The sequence below is a fragment of the Pongo pygmaeus genome, chromosome Y (assembly GCF_028885625.2).
Source record: "Pongo pygmaeus isolate AG05252 chromosome Y, NHGRI_mPonPyg2-v2.0_pri, whole genome shotgun sequence".
Classification (NCBI taxonomy): domain Eukaryota; kingdom Metazoa; phylum Chordata; class Mammalia; order Primates; family Hominidae; genus Pongo; species Pongo pygmaeus.
In genome coordinates this window covers 32,335,750-32,360,809 of record NC_072397.2, presented here as the reverse complement: position 1 = coordinate 32,360,809, position 25,060 = coordinate 32,335,750, and the positions used below count along the sequence as shown (strand labels likewise).

Genomic DNA, 25,060 nt, shown 5'->3' with positions numbered 1-25,060 from the left:
TATGGTCCCAGGACTGAAAAAAGGAGCTGCAGACAATGAGGGAACCACTCTGCAAGAACAGGCCTTAGTGGCTGCTTCAAGAAAGAACCACAGTCAAAGTGCCTACAGCCCCTAGTGACTGACTGGCAGCCTCAGGCCCACCTACCATCTGCAGGCAGGTTTTCTTGCTGACAGAATGAAAACAAGGAAAACAGGAATGAGCCCAGCCCTCTCAGTCACCCTGAAGGTTGCCTGGTGTTCCCTGCAAGGCCTTCTAGCCTTCTGTTTCTTGGCAGACCACCCAAGCATCATTTTCTGGCCTTTGAGACTTTGATTCTCTGGAAGGAGAAGGCCCTACTTTTCACTAGGCTAAGTGGCCAGGACCATCCATCTCTCCCCCTTCAGTAACAACCAATGGGCTCTCACCTGGGCACACACTGCCCAACCATGGCCCTTCTAAGGCAGGACCCCATTTGTCTTACAGGTTCAGCTTACTAGGGCTTAAAAGTTATCAGTGCTGTTATTAAGATAGAGAAATTAGGGGGAAAGAGTTGCCTTGAAAAATTTCCCCTAATCTTACCCTGGAGAGCATCAGCACAGGTGACAGCTTAGGCAGGGCTGCTGAGGATGCTGGGGGAGAGTGCCCAGCCTGTCCAGCCAGCAGGTCATTTCTAGAGGTGGCTTATGTCCCAGCCCCTGAGAGAAGCAGGCAGACATCCCAGCAAGGAGCTGGGGTATGTAGACCAGGGCAACCCAGGCACACTGATGGTGGCTTGGCACTACCTCCCATCAAGAGGTGTCAACACAGCTGACCCTTGGAGCCAGGGGGTGATTTTCAATGTGTGCAAGGCAGTCAGTTCCATCAGCTGTACAGCCTTCAACACTCACTTCACCTTGGACATCTCACTAGAAAGCAGTGGGGAATGGCCAATGCAAAAGCTCTGCCAAGTGGGACGGAACATCATGGGGTGGGGGATCTGCGGCCTGTCTGCTCATCTGAGCATTGCTGCCTGAGGGTGTGCTCTGCAACCAAACAGTGACTGTTTTCATGTTTGTCTGTTCATTTATGGGTTTAAAATATCCTAATATTTCATTTATGGTAATTTCAAGCTTGTATTTGTGTATTTGTAAAAATTTTATTAGAAGAAAGAGGGCTTAAGACAACAATATTTTAGGTCTTAAGGGAGCATAGACTTCATGTCACAACAGGTACTGTTGAACTCTTTTTGCTACCTTTGTGCAAAGTATACACAGAAAGTGCAGCCATAGGTGATGAGGCCAAGTGTCTAGAGAAGAGCTGCCTAGACTTGCTTCCTGGTCTGCAGTCAGGTGGACCCTGGCTGTGAGGTGATGCCCACCCTTGATCTACACACCACACCCCCTCTCCTGAGTAACCACCCAAGGCAGAGCTAATTAGCGGGTCAGTGATGGGCATCAGGCACCCCAATACCATCTCGGAAAATTTGAATGCCATCTGGGCTGGGGCTGTGGTGGGCAGGGGCTGAAGCCACCTTGGCTTGTTATGGCACCACCCACAGAAGTATCTGTCCTGTGCTGCTTCTCCAGCAGTCAGCCGCCCATGGTCCTGAGCCTGTCATGCCATGCCTGCTACCTCACACTGCTTGTGTTTGAAAAAAACATCCTGAGATGGTGCTGCTGGATGTGAGCACTGGCAAGAGGACAGAACCTTTGTCATGGGGGATTAGGAGCTGACCTGATAGCTCCTGACTGCCTTTAGAAGAAGTAGGGGCTGGTGCTGCAATAAACAATGCCTCCCAAACGATGTGTTGGCAATGGCTCAAGGAATATTTGATGCAGAGACCTAAATGAAGACACATGAATGGAGTGTGTGGACATCAGTTAGCAGCTGGGAAACAGGTGCCTCTCAGGCCTCATCCTCCAGCAACTGTGGAACGTGCCCAAGCCATGAGTGTATACACCTGGAGTGTATACATCTGGCTGCTGCTTTTGCTGCCACTATCCCCAGGCTCAATCTGGCTTATAATCTGGATTTAAATAGAAAAGATAAGAGGCTTTTCTGTGTCCTGGAATAGGAAGCCAGAGATCTGTGTAGGGCTGGCACTGGGTGCACATTAGTTTTGTGACAGGATGAGAGCTGCAGTGGTTTTATTAATCGTGATAGGCCAGGCCTGGTTGTAGCTCTGAGTGATGGGGAGGGAGACAGCAGTGGTGGTCACGCAGACATCCACGTGTCCAATCCTGGCCTGCCTGCCCTCAGACATAGCAAGAGGCACCACCACAGGCGCTGACTTGCCTCCCTACTCCTTGAATGCCAGATGGGAATACCTGGAAGCTACAATCTGAATGTATCATCCTCCCAGTTTGACCTGAGCCACCTAACACACAGAGGGGATGGGTGAGTGAAGGGCCTGGGGGAAAGCAGGGCTGGATCATGGATCCTGGTGGAAATTTAGAGATACAGGGGTGGTTGTCACCTCTCTGTGTAGCCCAGCTCCCTACCTGATCCTTGCCACACAGCCCCATCTACAGAGACCAGCTCTGGCAAGTTTGGGGATCCCTAAGGCTCTGGGCTGCTCCCTGTCACCCCCTGTCTGTGCTCCTTACCTTTCCTGCTGGCAGAGCCCAACATGGAGGGGGAGGTTGCCACCCTGTGAGCCTGAGGGAGATGTGTCTGACCGGGGCTTCTGTCTGGGGTTTTGCATAGAGCTACTTATGAATATGGTCTGTCCAGATACCTTGTTTCAAACGAAGTGAGCATGAACTAGCAAGTGCAGAAACCCCACACTTGATAAATAACTTTTTCTTGTCTTTAAACCATCACATTTTCATTTCACATTGGAATAAAGTAAGTGAAACCTGCTACAACAGCCTCGGCCATGTGTTCTGTAACCAAGACTCATTTGGTTGTGACGGCTGTTGTCAGAAATGTTATGAAAAGAAGAATATGTATAAATTAGATCAAATGTAAAATTATGCTTATAATGTCATTTGTGTGGGAGATAAGAGGGTGGAGTAACAGGCACTCAGTTGGAGTTCACCCACCTGTCATTTTCCAGGCTCATGAGTGTAGCTCTGGTGAACCTCACCTGACATTGGTGACAGAAGAGAAAAGGCCAGCATGAAGACTAGGTGGGGGAGAGGTGCCAGGCTGTGGGGCTGTGCCCTGGGCATGCTGAGCCTGTTCGGTCACTGGACAACTAACTGCCTGGGAACCGGCCCTTGACACATGAGTTGAGGTAAGAGGATTGGGCAGCACTCTTCAGAAGTCACACTGTGCTGGGAGAATGGAGGAGAATCTACAAATGGCCAGCCTAGGGTAGGTTTTAGAGTGATCTGGACACTCTTGGAGAGCTAATGAGATGGGAGGAAGGCAGTCCCCCAGGTGCACCTGACGACCGGAGCCCATGGTGCTCGGGGTGGGTGCTTGTGGGGGTGGCCTGTCCTTATGAGAGGAAGAGTTGAAAGCTTTTACAGCTGGTGGCTGCTTCTCAGCAATCCCTCTGCAGAGTATTCTGGTCATCAGCCACGTGTATAGCTGAATGTCTTTTGAAGTATATAGAGAGTGCTCTTTGTCTTAGAATTTCCTTTCCCCTGGGCTTGTGCAGTGAACACTGTTCACACGGCTAACACCACTTCTTGAGATGCCTTCACCATGCAAAGCTGAGAATGGATTGGGTTTATTTACCATTGTGCCTTCTCCTCACCTGAGAGGCCTATTTTCTTTGGTTAATTCCTTAAGTGTATTAGTGCTGTCAGTCACCTTTGGACAACTCAAATGACAAGTGGCTGTTGTTTCATAAAAAAAAATAAATAAAGGCTTTGAATGTGAAACCCTCATTTTCTCCTTCTCTTGGGTGAAATATGTTATTTTTTTAACAAGGGTACATAGTGGTATCCCAGCAGGTGTAGTGTGAGAACTGGCTTGTGCTAGGCTATGGTTTCAATGTGGATGGGCTATTCTTCAAGATGGTAAAACAAGTCTCACTGAGTTGCTGGAGCCATACTCACCTTTCTCCACATCCTTCACTGTGGACTTTCACTTATCTCCCATGCTTGAATTTTTTAACATACATATATTTTATTTTTAACATACATATATTTTATTTTTTAAACATACATATATTATATATATAAAAATGTATATATGTATATATGTATGTATATGTATATATGTATATATACGTATATACGTATATATACGTATATACGTATATATGTGTATATATTATATATGTATGTATGTGTATATATTATATATGTATGTATGTGTATATATGTATGTATACACATATATGTATGTATATGTATATACATATGTGTGTATATGTATATATTTATATTTGTATATATAATTTTTTAACGTACATATATTTTATATATATATAAATATATATACACACACACACACACACATACACATACAGGTCTCACTCTGTCATCTAGGCTACAGTGCAGTGGCTGAATCATGGGACACTGCAGCCTTAAACTCTTAGGCTCAAGTCATGCTTCCACCTCAGCCTCTCAATTACAGGCAAGAAATGCTACACCCAGACAATTTGTAAACTGTTTTCTAGAAACTGAGCCTACTTATGTTGCCCAGACTGGTCTTGAACTTCCGAGATCAAGCAATCATCCCACCTTTCCCTCCCAAAGTGTTTAGATTGCAGCTGTGAGCTACAAAACTCAGCCAAAAATATATATCTTAAAGAACCGTTACAACCAAATTATAAGTTATGATTGTACCACTGCTCTCCAGCCTGGGCACCAGAGCGAGACCTTATATCCAAAAACAAAGCAAAATGAAACAAAAAAATACAATCAAATTAAGCTTTGAATATTGTGTCATCTGTGTCCAGCCCTGCCCTCCAAGCTACCACAGTTAAATATAATGGTTATTGTGAAAACAGTTAGATAGTATTTAAAAATTTCTATATGTCCTCCAGCTGTGAACGAGGTATTCTAAATGCAGCCCAAATATTTTCTCACCACTACCTTCAGAATCTAAACTAGCAACCCAAAGCAGGACAACTGCAGAGGACAGTTGGTTGTTTTCAAGTAGAAAGAAAATTATCCCCGTTAATAAGAGTAATACAGTGATTCTCAAAAACAGAAATCAGACAGAGATGCAGCACAGTCAGAGCACAACTACCCTGGAATAACCTCCTCACACAGAATGGTTGAGGAGCCTTTCTTAGATGAGCAAATTTGGGCAATATAATTCTCGCTTATTTATTCCCAGCCCTTGCTTCCCACCTGATTCCTAATGGCCACCTCAGGATGTGGTCAGCAGTGGGGTACAGTGTGATGAGAGAGGGGTTTAGAGATGGGACGAGGGTCTTTCCTGCATTAACAAAATGCTTAAAAAGTTGTGAAAAATGTGTCCAAATGTTCTACTTCCTACCTTTAAATAGCTGCTAAGATGCATTGTGCAACAGACTCAGGAAAAGGAAATAACAAGTGCATTTCAAGTCTCAGCTCACTTCTTTATTAGCTATGATACTCTGGGCATGTGACTCCAACTATTGGAGCCTGTTTGCCTGTTCACCCAATAAAATCCTAAGCAAAAATAACAAAGCTTGAGTCATCATGCTACCCAACTTCAAACTATATTACAAAGCTATAGCAGCCAAAACAACATGGTCCTAGTACAAAACAGATATATAGACCAATGGAAGAGAACAGACACCTCAGAAAACACCACACATCTACAACCATCTGATCTTCAATAAACCTGACCGAAAAGAACAAAGGGGAAAAAATCGCTATTTAACAAATGGTGCTGAAAAAGCTGGCTATCCATATGCAGTAAACAGAAATTGGATCCTTTCCTCACATCTTATACAAACATTAACTCAAGATGGAATAAAGTTTTTTTGTTTCATGGATTTTTTTGAGATGGAGTCTCACGTTGTTGTCCAGGCTGGAGTACAGTGGATTGATCTCGGCTCAGTGCAACCTCCGTTTTCAAATAGAAATGGAAATACCTTTCTAGCAATTCTCCTGCCTCCAGCTCCTAAGTAGCTGAGATTACAGGCACCCACCACTACGTCCAGATAATTTTTTTGTATTTTTAGTAGAAACGCAGTTTCACCATGTTGGCCAGGCTGGTCTCAAACTCCTGACCTTGTGATTTGCTTGCCTCAGCCTCCTAAAGTGCTCATGTTACAGGCGTGAACCAATGCACCTGGCTGGATTAAAGTCTTAAATGTAAGAATCCAAACCATAAAAACCCTAGAAGAAAACCTAAGCAATTTCATGCAGGACATAGGCATGGACAAAGACTTCATGACTAAAACACTGAAAGCAATTGCAACAAAGAAAAATTGATAAATTAGATCTAATTAAACTAAAGAGCTTCTGCACTGCAAAAGAAGGTGTCATCAGAGTGAACAGGCAGCCTACAGAATGGCAGAAAATTTTTGCAATCTATCCATCTGACAGAGCTCTAATATCCAGAATGTAGAAGGAATATAAACAAATTCACAAGGAAAAACAAACACCACCATGAGAAAGTGGGCAAGGGATATTAACAGACTCTTCTCAAAAGAAGACATTTGGCTGGGCGAGGTGTCTCAGGCCTGTAATCCCAGCACTCTGGGAAGCTGAGGCAGGAGGATCACAAGACCAGCCTGGCCAACTTGGGGAAACCTCGTCTGTGCTAAAAATACAAAAAATTTGCTGGGCGTTTGGGTGGGCCTCTGTAACCCCAGCTTCTCAGGAGGCTGAGTCAGGAGAATCACTTGAAACTGGGAAGCAGATATTGCAGTGAGCTGAGATCCTGCCACTGCACTGCAGCCTGGGTAACAGAGCAAGACTTCATCTCAATGAATAAACAAATAAATAAATAAGCAAATAAATAAATAAATAATAAAAAAGGCATTTATGTGACAAAGAAACATAAACCTCATTTTCACTGGTCCTTACAGAACTTCATATCAAAACCACAGTGAGATAACATCTCACGCGAGTTAGAATGGCAATTATTAAAATGTCAGGAATGAACAGATGCTGGTGAGGCTGTGGAGAAATAGACACACTTTTACACTGTCGGTGGAAGTGTAAATTAGTTCAATCATTGTGGAAGACAGTGTGACAATTCCTCAAGGATCTAGAAACAGAAATATCATTTGACTCAGCAATCTCATTACTGGGTATATGCCCAAAGCATTATAAATCGTTCTAGTATAAAGACACATGCACATGTGTGTTTATTGCTGCATTCTTTACAATAGCAAAGACTTGGAACCCACCCAAATGCCCGTCAGTGATAGACTGGAGAAAAAAATTACGCACATATGCAACATAGAATATTATGTAGCCATAAAAAGATGAGTTCATGTCCTTTGCAGGGTCATGGATGAAACTGGAAACCATCATCCGTAGCAAACTAACACAGGAACAGGAAATCCAACGCCACATGTTCTCATTCATAAGGGGAAGTTGAACGCTGAAACCACATGGACACAAGGAGGGAAACATCACACACTGCTGCCTGTCTGAGAATGGGCGTCAAGAAGAGGGAGAGCATTAGGAGAAACAGCTAAAGCACGTGGGGCTCAAAACATAGATGGCAGATTGATAGGTGCAGCAGAGGGGCGAGGTGGCTCACGCCTGAAATCCCAGCACTTTGGGAGGCGGAGGTGGGTGGATCACCTGAGGTCAGGAGTTTGAGATAGGTGCAGCAAACCACCATGGCACATGTAAACTTATGGAATAAACCTGCACGTTTTGCACATGTATCCCAGAACTTAATTTAAAAAAAAAAAAAGGCACTAAGGCTGAGGGGGAGTGGGGGGAGGGGCAAGAGTGGGGGGAGGAGCGGGAGTGGGTGGGCCCTGGAACTTTATCCAATCAGTGGCAGTGGCGTGGGAACCGCCCCATCAGGCATGCAGTTGTAGAGGAAGGGAGGGCGTGGCTTCCAGCATTTGGCGGGAACTTTTTCTCTCCCTTGCGCCGGAACTTGGGAACCGTCTCTCCTCTTCCGCCTTCTCCAGGTTGGGAGCTCCAGGCGACTTCCTCACAGTCTCTGTTAATAGCCCTGTAATCTGCAGGTACTTGCTGATGCATAGCTAAGATACCAGGGCATCCTGCAAGCTGTGAAATGGTGAGTACGGGGGTTCGGCATCCCGAGAGAAGAGAGCAGGCTGTGAAACCGGCAGGACTGGCCTCTCCACAGTCAGCTCCCAGTCTCCCGTGCAGCTTGGCGGTCAGTCTCCTGTGGCGACAAGATGGTGGCTGGGCCTGCAGTGGGGATCCCCGAGTCCCACCTAGTGCAGTCCTGTCCTCTCCCTGTGCAGCGTTCCGTTGTGCGCCCACAACTCCGAGTACTCTTCAGATTGTTCAGGGATGCCAGTGGGTCATAAGGGCAGAAACATGACTGGCAGTGTGCGTTGGAGGAGCTGTGGCCCCAGGGGTCTCCATTCTCTCTTGTTAAAAATTAAAGGGAGTTGAGCAGGGCGCGGTGGCTTACGCCTGTAATCCAAGCACTTTGGGGCCTGTAGTCCCAGCTACTCGGGAGGCTGAGGCAGGAGAATGGCGTGAACCCTGGAGGCGAAGCTTGCAGTGAGCCGAGATCGCGCCACTGCACTCCAGCCTGGGCAACAGAGCGAGACTCTGTTTCAAAATAATAATAATAATAATATAATAATAATAATAAAATAAAAATAAAGAGAGTCCATGTTAAAATGTTAACCAGTTTATTTGAGCAAACAGTGATCAGTGAAATGGAAAGCACCCAGCCATGATTTGTAGTCCACCCGAGAAACATGCAGGAAAGGCTTTTATAAGGTACATAAGAAGGCAAGCCAAGTTCTAGAATTGGTTAGAGTTGGCTGGGCATGGTGTCTCATGCCTATAATCCCAGCACTTTGGGAGGGCGAGTCATCCACACCACCTGAGGTCGGGAGTTCAGACCAGCCTAACCAACATGGTGAAACCCTGTCTCTACTAAAAATACAAAATGAGCCGTGCGTGGTGGCGCATACCTGTAATCCCAGCTACTTGGGAGACTGAGGCAGGAGCATCACTTGAACCCGGAAGGTGGAGGTTGCGGTGAGCGGATATCGCGCCATTGCACTCCAGACTGGACAAGGAGAGCAAAACTCCGTCTCAAAAAAAAAAAAAAAAAAAAAAACAAACACACACACACAGGGCAAATACACGAACTAAATGGTTTCCAATAATTCCTGAAGCTTTGCCAAGTCCATGTTTAAAAAATTACGTGTATGGGGACTGGCGCGGTGGCTCCTGCCTGTAACCCCAGCACTTTGGAGGGCTGAGGCAGGCGGATAACAAGGTCAGGAGATCGAGACCATCCTGGCTAACACGGTGAAACCCCGTCTCCACTAAAAACACAAAAAATTAGCCAGGCGTGGTGGCAGGCGCCTGTAGCCCCAGGTACTAGGGAGGCTGAGGCAAAAGAATGATGTGAACCCAGGATGCTGAGTTTGCAATGAGCCGAGATCGCACCACTGCACTCCAGCGTGGGCGACAGAGCAAGACTCCATCTCAAAAAAAAAAAAAAAAAATTACACTTATGGATATATTTCCTGACCCTTAATTCTGTTACATTAATGTGTATATATTGATCTTTTATTCTACAACTTTGCAGAATTTGATTATTAGTGTTAACAGTTTTATTATTACTTAGGATTTTAATTATATATATAAAATTATAACATCTATATGTAGAAATAAGCTTATTTCTTTTCCAATTCGAATGTTTCTTTTCTTGTATTGCTCAATAATTCTGACCTGATTTGTATTGCAATTTTGATCAGAAGTGATGAAAGCAATTATCCTTGTCTTGTTCCTGATCTTAAGGAGAAAGTTTTTAGTCTTTCACCATTGCATGTAGTGGTAGTTTTGAGTTTTTTGTAGGTACCTTTTTTTTATGTTGAGGAAGTTTTAGTCTATATCTAGTTTACTAGGTGCTCTTATAAAAATGTTTTGGATTATTTCAAATTTTTTCTCCATCAATTGAGATGATCTTTTTTTTTCTAAAATTCATTCTGTTGAGGTGGTATATTGATTGCCTTGACTAATTGCAATTGTTAGAGTCAGATAAATTGGATTTACATCTTCTAATGTTTAAAAGAGTTCATCAGTGAAGCCATCTGATTTTCGACTTTTCTTGTTAGTATGATTTTGATAATTTATGCAGTCTTTTGCTAGTTATAGTTTGTATTAGACTTATTCAGAGAAATAGAAGGAATAGAACAAATATCTACCTCTGTGTCAGTATCTATGTGTGTGTTAATATATGGGACAGAGCCCTTTTGGGTTGCCATGGCGGTGTCTGTGCAGGGGGCCTTTCTCAGCCATCTCTGGGCTGGTTTAGAGAACCCTCTGTTCTTCCACTCACCTAATTTCAATGTTGGCCGTTGTTGGCAACAGCAAGTTTCTGCCCTGCACCAGAGGAAACAGAGTGTGACCCGATTAAAACCTTTTGGTTAATCTCCTGTGTGGAGATCTGTGAAGACAGTAACTGGCAGCCAGATTTGGAAGACTCAGAGCTATTTCTGGTCATCACTGCTGCTCCTTATACCCCATGCAACTTTCTGCTCCCCAGGTAAGGCATAGAATTATGTCTGAACAGACCTTCAGCCTTGGAAGGTACCAGATAACAGCTCCAGGGCTCAGAACAATCAATTCAGGTGGATGGGTACCACAGCAGAATTTGCCTTCCTGCTTTGCCAACCATGACCCGGTTTGTAAACATGAGCTATCAGTATTCTAACAACCCAACAATCTTCTCCTTCTCAGAATGGGCCAGCCTCATATGACATTCCCCTACATAGAAAATTTGACGTTAAATATTTATCTTTTATATTTGGCTTGTTTTACATAGTATAATGTCTTCAAATTTCATCCATGTTGTAGCATGTATCAGCATTGCATTTTTATTTTTTTTGAGATGGAGTCTTTTTTCACCCAGGCTGGAGTGCACAGCAATGCAGTCATGACTCAGGGCTGCCTCAGTCTCCCCAGGCTCAAGTGAACCTTCTGATTCACATGGACCTCCACTGTGCCTGGGACTGTTGGCACATACCACCAAGGCCAGCAAATTTTTGTACTATTTGTAGGGATGGAATTTTGCTAAATTTCCATCTTTTTCAGATGCATAACTTCCAAATGTTTTCTTCCACTCACTAGGTTCTCTGTTTACTCCGTTGATAGTTTTATTTTCTGCTGTGCAAATGCTCTTTAGTTTAGTTAGATCTTACTTGTCAATGTTTGTTTTTCTTACCATTGCTTTTGGTGTTTTTGTCATGAAATCTTTGCACATTCCTATGTCCAGGATTGTTTTGTCTGGATTGTCCTCTAGGGTTTTATACTTTTTGGTTTTATATTTAAGTTTTCAATCAATCTTGAACTTATTTATTTATTTATTATATATACTGTAAAGAAGGGATCTAGCTTCAGTCTTCCACATATGGCTAACCAGTTATCCAAGCACAATTTATTGAATAAGAAACCTTTTCTTATTGCTTGTTTTTTTCAGCTTTGTTTATTATCACATGGTCACAGATGTGCAGCCTTATTTCGGGGTTCTCTATTCTGTTCCATTTCTCTATATACCTGTATTTGTATCAATATCATGCTGTTTTGGTTACTGTGGCCTTGTAGAATAGTTTGAAGTCAGGTAACGTGATTCCTCCAGCTTTGCTCTCTTTGCTTAAAATTGCCTCATCTATTTGTGCTTTTTTTTTTTCTTTTTTCACAGAGTCTTACTCTGTCACCCGGGCTGGAGTGGAGTTGCAGAATCTCGGCTCACTGCAAGCTCCACCTCCTTGTTTCATGCCATTCTCTTGCCTCAGCCTCCCGAGTCACTGGGAATACAGGTGCCCGCCACTATACCTGGTAATTTTTTGTATTTTTAGTAGAGAAGGGGTTTCACCTCACGATCTGCCTGTCTCAGCCTCCCAAAATGTTGGGATTACAGGTGTGAGCCACCACTCCTGGCCTTTTGGTTTTATATGAACTTTAAAATAGTTTTGTCTAGCTCTGTAAATAATTTCATTGGTAATTTGAAAGGAATAGCATTGAATCTATAAATTGCTTTTTCCAGTATAGCCATTTTAGTCATATTGGATCTTCCTATCCATTAGCATGGGCTGCTTTTCCATTTGTTTGTGTCTTCTCTGATTTCTCCAAACAGTGTTTTGCAATTCTCATTGTAGAGGTCTTTCACCTCCCTGGTTAGTTGTATTCCTTGATATTTTATCATTTTTGTGGCAATTGTGAATGGGATGGCCTTTCTGATTTGGCTAACGTGTTGCTGTCTTTGGTAGAGAGAAATGCTATATATTATTGCACACTCATTTTGTATCTTGAAACTTTGCTGAAGTTGTTCACTGACTAAAGAAGTTTTAGAGTTGTAACTACAGGGTTTTCTAGATATATAATCATATTATCTGCAAACAGAGATAGTTTGATTTTCTCTTTTCCTATTTGGATGCTCTTTATTTTTTTTCTGTTGCCTGATTGTTCTGGTCAGGACTTCCAATACTATGTTGAATAGAAATGGTGAGAGAGGGCATTCTTGCCTTGTACTGGTTTTCAAAGCGAATGCTCCCAACTTTTGCCCATTCAGCAGAATGTTGGGTGTGGGTTTGTTATAGACGGCTGTTATTATTTTCTGCATCTATTGAGATAATTGTGTTTTCTTTTTAATTCTATGTGATGAATTACATTGACTGATTTGCATATGCTGAACCAACCTTGCATCTTAAGGAGGCAGCCTACTTGACCATGATGACTATCTGTTTGATGTGCTGCTAGATTCGGTTTACAAATATTTTATTCAGAACTTTTATGTTGATGTTCATCAAGAACGTTAGCCTAAAGTTTTCTACACTTCTTGTGTCTCTGCCAGGTTTTTGTGTCAAGATAATGCTGGCCTCATAGAATGAGTTGTGGAGGGGGGGGGAATTCTCCTCATTTTTTGGGGACAGTTTCTGTAGGAATTGTACCAGCTCTTCTTTGAACATTTGGTAGAATTTGGCTGTAAATTCACAAGGTCCAGCGCTCTTTTTGACTTACAAGCTATGTATTACTGATTCAATTTCAGAACTCGTTATTGGTCTGTTTAGGAAATCAATATTTTCCTAGCTTAGTTTTCGAAGGGTGTGTTTGTGTCTAGGAATGCATCTATCCCTTCTAAATTTTATAAATTGTGTGTATAAAGTTGTTCATGGTAGTACTGACCCCACATAAATAAAAACAACTATCAGAAAACACTAAAGTTTTAACAGTCATTTTTATGTTTTGAATTGATTTTTGTTTAATTTTTTACATGGAATGTGATACAGATTTAAACTTACTGGTTTAAATTTGGACTTGTTTTCCTAGCATCACTTGTTGAACAAACTGTCATTTCCTTTACATAATGGTTTAGGTACCCTTATCAAAAGAGAATCAACAGTTTATGCAAGGTATTTTTTTCAAAGTTATCTATTTTATTAATTTTCTCTCTATCGTTGCTTTTATGCCAGTATCAAACTTTTAATTGTAGCAGCATTTTATGTTCTGAAGTTTAAAATGTGAGCCACCTATCTTTTTTCTTTTTTTCATGATTATTTTGGATATTCAGATCACCTTCAAATTTCATATGAATTTTAAAATCGGCTATTCTTTTTTGCAGAAGAAAACGTGGAAAAAACTAAAAATTGGGATTACAGTACCTCTGTACACTAGTTTGGCTAATATTGACCTTTTAACTTTATTAAGTCTTCCAGTCCATGAACATAGAATTCCTTGCCACTTAGTTAAGTATTTTTTAGTTTATTTCATAAATATTATTATCTAGTAGTTCTCATCACACATGTTTTGTACCTCCTTATTAAATTTATTGCTAAGCATTATATTATTTCAATGTTTTGCAAACAATTCTTTTCTTAATTTACTCTCAAATTTATTGTTGGCATACGGAAATGCAGTTTATGTTTCTGTGTTGTAGAAATAATGATTTTATCTCTCAAATGTAACTTTGCAATTCATTCAGAATAAATATGCTGTTTATATTGGTAGTCACTTAACAATTTCCAATAAGCCAACTAATTTCACTGTGTTCTAAATATGTTCAATTGTGTTTTATTTTCATTTCCTCTCACCTGTCATAATTTCACACATAGAACTTTCATTTCTGGTAACTGATGCAGTGGTTTATGCCAGTAATCCTAGCATTTTGGGAGGCCAGCATGGGTGGATCACCTGATATCAGGAGTTTGAGACCAGGCTCACCAATATGGTGAAACTCTGTCTTTACTAAAAAAACAAAAATTAGCTGGGCTGGGGGGCAGGAGACTGTAGTCTCAGCTATGATGCAGGAGAATCAATTGAACCTGGAAGGCAGAAGTTACAGTGATTTGAGATCACGCCATTGCACTCAAGCCTGGGAGACAGAGAAACTCCATCTCAAAAAAAAAGAAAAAAAAGGAAAAAGAAAAAATCAAACAACTTCCATTCCTCTAATGTCCCTAAAGGCCGTGGTAATTGTATTTATTCCTGTCTCTTACAATCTTTAACAATCTCACAACACAAAACAACCAAAGTTAGTCTACATGTCAAAAATCTTCAATGGATCTTTTACATCAGAAGATTGCTTACCGTATTATTAAATGGAAAGGATGCACACTGCTGAGATGTAATTCTCCAAAAGTCTTTCAGAGTTTATTGTTTTGTTAATTTTTATGTCACATATCTCTCCCTTTCCAGGTTATTTTTTGCAGATTTTTGTACGGAAATAGCCTGGGAAAAGGGTAGTAATCTTTTTCTTTTCAGGTGAATGGCAGATAAATTACTCAACCAATATAAAAAAGACAGTTTTTCTCTGTGAGGCAAATGTTGGACAGGTTTTCCTGTAACCTACTTTTAAAAGATTAAGGTTTCTTAATCTTGAGGTTGCTCAGCTGTGATACGAATCTTCCGTATGTGCAATGTGCACCTGAGCCTTTTGAAATCCCTCCAAAAATTGTAGTATGAACAAGGAGAAATAATACAAATATGAAGATTTTGCCTCCAGTTCTGCAGTCAATCATAAGTATTTTTGTCATTGAAAACATTTGTTTCTCAACTACCTATGACCCGGAAGTCCCCTCCTCGCTTTGAGAATTCCGGCTTTTGCTTCAAGTTTTCCTGCCTTTGCAGACTGAACCAATGTTAATCTTGCACACATTGATTGATGTCTGCTGTGTTCAAAGAATGTATGAAACCAAACTGTTCTGATGACATTAGGCCACGTCCTCAGAACCTCCTGAAGCTGTGTCACAGGTGTGTGTCCTCAAACTTGGCCAAATATACTTTATAAATTCACTGAGACCTGTCTCAAGTGATTAGGGTTCACAATGGAGAATGCATTGTAGCTCCACCCTGGGATTTCTCATTAACAAGAACTGTCCTGAATCTCTCCAGATGCCGGGAAACCAGGTATATGTAAATTGTATGAAACTAAATGGCCCTTTCTAGAAGTATATGAATGACTGTTAAGGAAAAAACACGAACTGCCCACCTTTCAAAGAAGCAATAACACTGAATTCTGTGACATTTTCAGTGTCGACTTGTTTCCTGAGTCATCTTCACCAAATCTGGAAACAGTCCAGGGTGAGCTATTGTCCCTTCAGCCTTTGGCCCTCCCCCTTCAGTCCTCTGCACCCTCCCCTCAACCCTTGCAGCGATCACATTTTCTGATTCTGCAAAAGCAGATGGGAGCCTTGAACTCTGCTCACTGCAACCTCCACCTCCCGAGTTCCAGCTATTCTCCTGCCTCTCCCCGCGAGTAGCTGGGATTACAGGCAGGCACCACCACACCTAGCAAATTGTAATTTTAGTAGAAATGGGGTTTCACTATTTTGGCCAGTCTGGTCTCAGGTGAATGGCCCTTCTTGGACTCCCAAAGTGTTGGGATTACAGGCATGAGCCACTGCACTTGGCCAGAGAACAATGGCTTTTTAATTATTTTTTTGAGTCATGAAGTCCTTTGAGAATATTATAAAAATTAGGAGCCCTCTCTCCAGGAAAATACACACACACATGCAGAATGTTCCCAGAGCCTCAGAAGCCCCGCCCTGCATCCCTGGCTAAGAATCCCTTGTCTATTTTATATATTCTACTTATAGTGCTATTCATCACAAAACAAGTTGCCCGTCACGACCTGGTGTTGAAATGCACATTTGGAATCTTGCAGTCACATAACCTCAAGTGTTTGGTCAAGAGAGACAGATGCCTCCCACAACAATGTGGCAAAAACTTTGCATAGTATGCCAGGGTCTCCTTCTGGAATGTTTATGATTCCTCCATACACTTGAGCATGTACACAACAATCTGAGATGTGAAACGCACAGAAGCTGGTCTTAATCTGAGCAAATCAGCAGCTTTCAGAAGCTGCAAGGAAATGAAGTGTTAGAGAAAGTGAAAATTGTCCCTAACAATAGCTCAGAAAATAGGGCTGATTAGGTGAACTGTAGCCCCGAGTTTCAGTGGATCCTAGATGTCATGGATCACCAATCACTGCTACTATTCTCCTAGGAGCATCGTGCTTACCTGTTTGCCAGCCAAACTCAGTAGAACAGACTTTAGAGTCATACAGGCCTGGATTTAAATGCTGGCTTTCTTTACTGTATAAATCTGTAGAGGCGGCTTAACTGCTCTGAACCTTGGTTACCTCATCTCTAAAATGGGAATAACAAGAGAAACTACCTCATAGGATTATTGTGAACATTAAATGAAATAAGACATGTAAAGTGCTCAGCACCCTACTCAGCAAGTGGGAAGTATTCATTAATATGCCTGTTACTATGGACAGTAGTAGAGGGCAATAACAACATAACTCCAGAGTTAGGAAAACTCGATTCCAGGCCAGAACACTGGCTCATGCCTGTAATACCAGCACTTTGGGAGGCCAAGGCGGGTGGCAGATTCACTTGAACCCAGGAGTTCTAGACCAGCCACGACAACATAGTGAAACCCTCTCTCTATAAAAAATAAAAAATAAAAAAATTAGCCAGGTGTGGTGGTGCATACTTCTCATCCCAGCTACTCAGAAGGCTGAGGGAGGAGGATTGCTTGAGCCCAGGAGGTTGAAGCTAAAGGGAGCTGTGATTGCACCACTGCACTTCAGCCTGGGCAACATGGCAAGGTCCTGTCTCCAAAACAAAAAATAAACAAAAAACCCTTGTCTACATTTTGACTCCAATTACTTGCAGGTTTAACTTTGTGTAGGTTACTAAACTCTCCCATTTTTAATTTCCTCAACTGAAGCAAAGGGTTAACCTCTACTTCAAAGTGTAGTTCAGCCAGGTACAATGGCTCAATCCTGTAATGCCAGCACTTTGGGAGGTCGAGGTGGGCTGATCACTTGAGGTCAGAAGTTAAAGATCAACCTATTCAACATGGTGAAACCCTGTCTCTACTAAAAATACAAAAATTAGCCAGGTGTGTTGGCACAAACCTGTAGTCCAAGCTACTTGGGAGGCTGAACCAGGAAAATTTCTTGAACCTGGGTTGCAGTGAGCTGAGATCACACCATTGCACTCCTGTCTGAGTGACAGAGTGAGACTCCATCTCAAAAAACAAGAACCACCCCAGAAAAACAAACAAACAAAGTGAAGTTCAATGGGCTAATAATGCACGTACTATATATATGTGCTTAAACATGTCTGGTACGTATTACCCACTAAACAGTGGCAATAAAGATGCTGATGCTACTAAAAACGGTTAATACTCACAAAGCTCTTACTAAATGCCAGGAACTATTTTAAGCACTTTTCATGTATTATTTTTTATTTAGTTGTCATAACCAATAAGATAAGTCCAATTATTGTCTTTGGATGAGGCCTGCAAAACTCAAACAAATTGTGTTAGGTCCTAGAGCTGGTAAAGATTTTTTTTTTCTTTTTTTTTTTTTTTGAGGCAGGGTCTTGCTCTGTTACCCTGGATGGAGTGCTGTGGCGTGATCACAGCTCATCACAACCTCAAACTCCTGGGATCAGGTGATCCTTCTGTCTCAGCCTCCTCAGTAGCTAGGACTACAGATACATGTCACCATGCCCAACTAATTTTTAAATTTTTTTGTAGAGATGGTGTCTTGTTATGTTGCTCAGACTGGTCTCAAAATTCTGAGCTCAAGCAATTCTCCTTCCTTGGCCTCCCAAAGTGCTGGGATTACAAATGTGAGCCAACATGCCAGACACAATTTAAACCTTGATAGAGCTTGAGACCATGCAATAAACCACTATTTTGTTGAGAATACTATGTCAACATCAGCCTTGTATATCAGAGATTCAAGATCACTTCATATCAAGGAATCTGCCTCAATATTCACTTAGGTTCTTTTCTATTTTCCCTAAGCATCAGCCAGCTTGAGAAATAAAGGGACAGAGTACAAAAGAGAGAAATTTTAAATCTGGTCATCCCGGGGAGACATCACATGTTGGTAGGTTCCATGATGTTCCACAAGCCACAAAAGCCAGCAAGTTTTTATTAGGGAGTTTCAAAAGGGGAGTGAGTGTGCGAATAGGTGTTGGTCACTGACACCAAGTACTTTACAAGGTAACAGAATATCACAAGGCAAGTGGAGGCAGGGTGAGATCACAGGACCACAGGACTGGGGCAAAATTTAAATGGCTAATGAAGTTTTGGGCACCATTGTCATTGATAACATCTTATCAGGAGACAGGGTTTTGAGATTAACCGGTCTGACAAAAATTTATTAGGTAGGAATTTCCTCTTCCTAATAAGCCTGGGAGCACTATGGGAGACTGGGGTCTATTTCATCCTGCAGTCTTGACCATAAGAGATGACCGAGATCCCCAACCCTGGTTTACATTCTCTTTCTCGGGGATATTCCTTGCTGAGAAAAAGAATTCAGTGATATTTCTCTCATTTGCCTTTGAAAGAAGAGAAATAAGGCTCTGTTCTGTCCAGCTCACTGAACATTCCTCTTATCCTGTTCTTTTTTTCAAGGTGCCCAAATTTCATATTGCTCAAACACACATGCTGTACAATTTGTGCTGTTAATGCAATTATTACAGGGTCCTGAGGTGATATACATCCTCCTCAGCTGACAGGATGAAGAGATTAAAGTAAAGACAGGCAAGGAAATCACAAGGATATTGATTGGGGAAGTGATAAGTGTCCATGAAATCTTTACAATTTATATTTAGAGATTGCAGTAGACAGGTATAAGAAATTACAAAAGCATTAATTTGGGGAACTAATAAATGTCCATGAAATCTTCACAATTTATGTTCTTCTGCCATGACTTCAGCCGGTCACTCCATTTGGGGTACCTGACTCTCCACAGCATATCTCCCCCTTTCTTTTTATATAAATGTGTCATGGTGATGAAGTCTTGTTCATTCTCTTGATTTTGACACAGGATTATTTGACTAGCCTGGCATGCTAAAAACAAGCCAATTAAACAGAGAAACATAATTACAAAATTTACTACAGTGGGGCCCCCAGTAGACTTAATCCAAGTCGTGGGGTTTAATCCATAAATATTTTCTGCCACCTGATGTAACACCTCAGCTTCAGGCACAATGGATAAGTGAGCTTGAGGGCCTTCAAAAATGTGTTTCCTTAATTAAGTTATTGTCAGGCCTCTGAGCCCAAACTAAGCCCTCATATCCCCTGTGACCTGCATGTACACATCCAGATGGCTGGTTCCTGCCTTAACTGATGACATTGTCTTGTGAAATTCCTTCTCCTAGCTCATTCTGGCTCAAAAGCTCCCCCACTGAGTATCTTGTGACCCCCACTCCTGCCCGCCAGAAAACAACCCCCCTTTTTCCTTTCCCTACTCAAATCATATAAAACAGCCCCACCGCATCTCCCTTCACTGACTCTCTTTTCGGACTCAGCCCACCTGCACCCAGGTGATTAAAAGCTTTATTGCTCACACAAAGCCTGATTGGTGGTCTCTTCACATGGACGTGCATGAAATTTAGTGCCAAGACTTGGATCGGGAGACCTCCCTTGGGAGATCAATCCCCTGTCCTCCTGCTCTTTGCTCCATGAGAAAGCTCCACCTATGACCTCAGGTCCTCAGACCGACCAGCCCAAGAAATATCTCAACAATTTCAAATCTGGTAAGTGTCTTCTTTTTACTCTCTTCTCCAACCTCCCTCACTTTCCCTCAACCTCTTTCTCCTTTCAATCTTGATGCCACTCTTCAATCTCTCCCTTCTCTTAATTTCAATTCTTTTCATTTTCTCATAGAGATAAAGGAGACATGTTTTATCTTTGGACCCAAAACTCTGGCACCAGTCACAGGCTAGGGAAGGCAGCCTTCCCTTGGTATTTAATCATTGCAGGGATGCCTCTCTGATTATTCACCCAGGTTTCAGAGTTGTCAGACCACGCAAGGCTGCCTGTCTTGGTCCTTCACCCTTAGCAGCAAGTCCCATTTTTCTGGGGGAAGGGCAAGTACCCCAACCCCTTCTCTCCATGTCTCTACCCATTCCCCGCCTTTCTAGGGGGCAAGAAAGCTCCCACCCCTTCTCCTTCACCCTTGGTTACAAGTCCCACTTTTCTGGGGGAGGGACAAGTACCACAACTCTTTATATCTCTGTGCCCTGATCCCTTATTTCCGTGTCCCAACCTCATATCTCTGTGCCCCAATCCCTTTTTTCTGCACCCCAATCTCTTATATCTCTGCACCCCAATCCCTTATTTCCACACCCCAACCTCATATATCTCTGTGACCCAATAATTTATTTCCACACCCTGACCTCATATCTGTGTGCCCTGACCCCTTTCCCACTTTTCTGGAGGGTAAGAACCCCCTAACCCCTTCCCTCCATGTCTCTAATCTCTCTTTTCTATGGGCTTGCCTCCTTCACTATGGGCAACTTTCTACCCTCCATTCCTCCTTCTTCTCCCTTAACTTGTGTTCTTAAGAACTTAAAACCTCTTCAAATCTCACCTGACATAAAATCTAAGTGTCTTATTTTCTTCTGCAATGCCGTTTGACCCCAATACAAACTCTACCATGGTTCCAAATAGCCAGAAAATGGCACTTTCAATTTTTCCATCCTGCAAGATCTAAATAATTCTTCATGTAAAATGGGCAAACGGTCTGAGGTGCCTGACATCCAGGCATTCTTTTACACATCGGTCCCTCACTAGTCTCTGTGTCCAGTCCAACTTGTCCCAAATCTTTCTTCTTTCCCTCCAGCAAGTCCTTTCAGTCCCAACCCCAAGTGTCACTGAGTCTTCCTAATCTTCCTTTTCTACAGACCAATCTGACCTCTCCCCTCCTCCCCAGGCTGCTCCTCACCAGGCCGAGCTAGGTGCCAATTCTTCCTCAACCTCTGCTCCTTCACCCTATAATCTTTTTATTACCTCCCTTCTCACACCCGGTCTTGTTTACAGTTTCATTCCGTGAGTAGCCCTCCCCCACCTGCCCAGCAATTTGCTCTTAAAATGTGGCTGGAGCTAAAGGCATAGTCAAGGTTAATGCTCCTTTTTCTTTATCTGACCTCTCCCAAATCAGATAGCATTTAGACTCTTTTTCAAATATAAAACCCAGCCCAGTTCATGGTTCATTTGGCAGCAACCCTGAGATACATTACAGCCCTAGACCCTCAAAGGTCAAAAGACTTATTCTCAATATACATTTTATTACACAATCTGCTTCCAACATCAAATAAAACTCCAAAAATTAAATTCTGGCCCACAAACCCCACAACAGGACTTAATTAACCTCACGTTCAAGGTGTACAAGAATAGAAAATAGTTGCAATTCCTTGCCTCCACTATGAGACAAACCCCAGCCACATCTCCAGCATACAAGGATTTCCAAATGCCTGAATCACAGTGGCCAGGAATTCCTCCAGAACCTCCTCCCCCCAGAAGCTTGCTACAGATGCCAGAAATCTGACCACCAGACCAAGGAATGCCTGCAGCCCAGGATTCCTCCAAAGCCTCCTCCCACCTGTGTGTTACCCCACTGGAAATCGGACTGTTCAACTCACTTGGCTACCACTCCCAGAGCCCCTGGAACTCTGGTCCAAGTTTCTCTGAGCGACTCCTTCTCAGATGTTCTCAGCTTAGCAGCTGAAGATTGACACTGCCCGATTGGCTAAGAAGCCTACAGGACCATCACAGATGCTCTAGGAAACTCTCACAGTGGAGGGTAAGTCTGTCCCCTTCTTAGTCAGTATGGAGGCTACCCACTCCACATTACCTTCTTTTCAAGAGCGTGTTTCCCTTGCCTCCATAACTGTTGTGGGTATTGACAACCAGGCTTCAAAACCTCTTAAAACTCCCCAACTCTGGTGCCAACTTAGACAATACCCTTTTATGCACTCTTTTTTAGTTATCCCCACCGGCCCAGTTCCCTTACTAGGCTGAGATATTTTAGCTAAATTATCTGCTTCCCTGACTATTCCTAGGCTACAGCCACACCTCATTGCTGCCTTTTCCCCCAGCCTCAAAGCCTCCTTCCCATATTCCCCTTGTATCTCCCCACATTAACCCACAAGTATGACACCTCTACTCCCTCCTTAGTAACCGATCATGCACCCCTTATCATCCCATTAAAACCTAATCACCCTTAACCTGATCAATGCCAATATCTCATCCCACCGCACACTTTAAAAGGATTAAAGCCTGTTATCACTCTCCTGCTACAGCATGGGCTTCTAAAACATATAAATTCTCCTTACAATTCCCCCATTTTACCTGTCGAAAAACTGGTCAAGTCTTACAGATTAGTTCAGGATCTGCACCTTATCAACAAAATTGTTTTGCCTACTCACCCCATGGTGCCAAATCCATATACTCTCCTATCCTCAATACCTCCCTCTACAACCCATTATTCTGTTCTAGATCTCAATCATGCTTTCTTTACTACTCCTTTGCCACCCTCATCCCAGCCTGTCTTCGCTTTCACTTAGACTGACCCTGAAACCCTTTAGGCTCAGCAAATTACCTGGGCTGTACTGCCAGAAGGCTTCACAGATAGCCCCCATTACTTCAGTCAAGCCCAAATTTCATCCACATCTGTTACCTATCTCAGCATAATTCTCATAAAAACGTATGTGCTCTCCCTTCTGATCATGCCCAACTAATTTCCCAAACCTCAATCCCTTACAAAACAGCAACTCTTTTCCTTCCTAGGCATGGTTAGTGTGGTCAGAATTCTTACACAGGAACCAGGACTGCACCCTGTAGCCTTTCTGTCCAAACAACTTGACCTTACTGTTTTAGCCTAGCCCTCACGTCTGTGTGCAGTGGCTGCCACTGCTTTAATAATTTTACAGGCCCTGAAAATCATAAACTATGCTCAACTCAGTCTCTGCATTTCCCATAACTTCCAAAATCTATTTTCTTCCTCATACCTGATACATATACTTTCTGCTCCCTGGCTCTTTCAGCTGTGCTCACTATTTGTTAAGTCCCACAATTACCATTGGTCCTGGCCCGGATTTCAATCCGGCCTCCTGTATTATTCCTGATACCACACATGACCCCCATGACTGTATCTCTCAGATCCACCTGACATTCACCCCATTTCCCCATATTTCCTTCTATCCTCACCCTGATCATGCTTGATTTATTGATGGCAGTTCCACCAGGCCTAATCACCACACACCAGCAAAGGCAGGCTATTCTATAGTACAAGCCACTAGCCCACCTCTTAGAACCTCTCATTTTCTTTCCATCATGGAAATCTATCCTCAAGGAAATAACTTCTCAGTGTACCATCTGCTATTCTACTACTCCTCAGGGATTATTCAGGGCCACTGCCTTCCCTACACATCAAGTTCAAAGATTTGCCCCAAACCAGGACTGGCAAATTAGCTTTACTCAACATACCCCAAGTCAGATAACTAAAATACCTCTTAGTCTAGGTAGACACTTTCACTGCATAGGTACAGGCCTTTCCTACAGGTTCTGAGAAGGTCACCACAGTCATTTCTTCCCTTCTGTCAGACATAATTCCTCAGTTTAGCGTTCCCACCTCTATACAGCCTGATAACAGATCAGCCTTTATCAGTCAAATCAGCCAAGCACTTTTTTGGTCTGTTAGTATTCAGTGAAACCTTTATAACCCTTATGGTCCTCTGTCATCAGGAAAAGTAGAACAGACTAAAAGTCTTTTAAAAACACACCTACAAATCTCAGCCACCAATTTAAAAAGGACTGGACAATACTTTTACCACTTTCGCTTCACAGAATTCGGGCCTGTCCTCGGAATGCTACAAGGTACGGCCCAATTAAGCTCCTTTTTATTAGGCCCCAGTCTCATTCCAGACACCAGACCAACTTGGACTTTGCTCCAAGAAACTTGTCATCCCTACTGTCTTCTGTCTAGTCATACTCCTATTCACCGTTCTCAACTACTTATACATGCCCTGCTCATGTTTACACTGCCAGTTTACACTGTTTCTCCAAGCCAGCACAGCTGATATCTCCTAGTGCTATCCCCAAACCGCCACTCTGGCAAGGCTATGCTGAACCTCCTTAGGCACTCTCTAATTAGATGTCCTAGGTCCTCCCAATTCTTAGTCCCTTAATACCCGTTTTTCTCCTTCTCTTTTCCCATTTAATTTTTCAATTCATACAAAACTGTATCCAGGCCATCACCAATAATTCTAAATGACAAATGCTTCTTCTAACAACCCCACAATATCACCCCTTACCACAAAGTCTTCCTTCAACGTACTCTTTCCCATTCTAGGTTCCCATGCCACCCCTACTAATGCTCGAAGCAGCCCTGAGAAGCATCACCAATTATCTCTCCGTACACCCCCCCAAAATTTTCACCATCCCAACACCTTACGACTATTTCATTTTATTTTTCTTATTAATATAAGAAGACTGGAATGTCAGACCTATGAGCCAAAGCTAAGCCATCATATCCCCTGTGACCTGTACATACACATCCAGATGGCCGGTTCCTGCCTTAACTGATGACATTCCACCACAAAAGAAGTGAAAATGGCCTGTTCTGCCTTAACTGATGACATTGTCTTTTGAAATTCCTTCTCCTGGCTCATCCTGGCTCATCCTGGCTCAAAAGCTCCCCCATGAGAACCTTGTGATCCCCATTCCTAACCGCCAGAGAAAAACCCCTCTTTTTCCTTTACCT

General features: G+C 42.7%; 1 pseudogene; it reads right to left on the bottom strand.

Moving 5' to 3' along the window:
• The window catches only part of LOC129025744 (adenylate kinase isoenzyme 6-like), a 29,559-nt pseudogene extending 6,622 nt beyond the window's left edge, over positions 1-22,937 (bottom strand).
• Between the last annotated feature and the right edge of the window lie 2,123 nt (positions 22,938-25,060).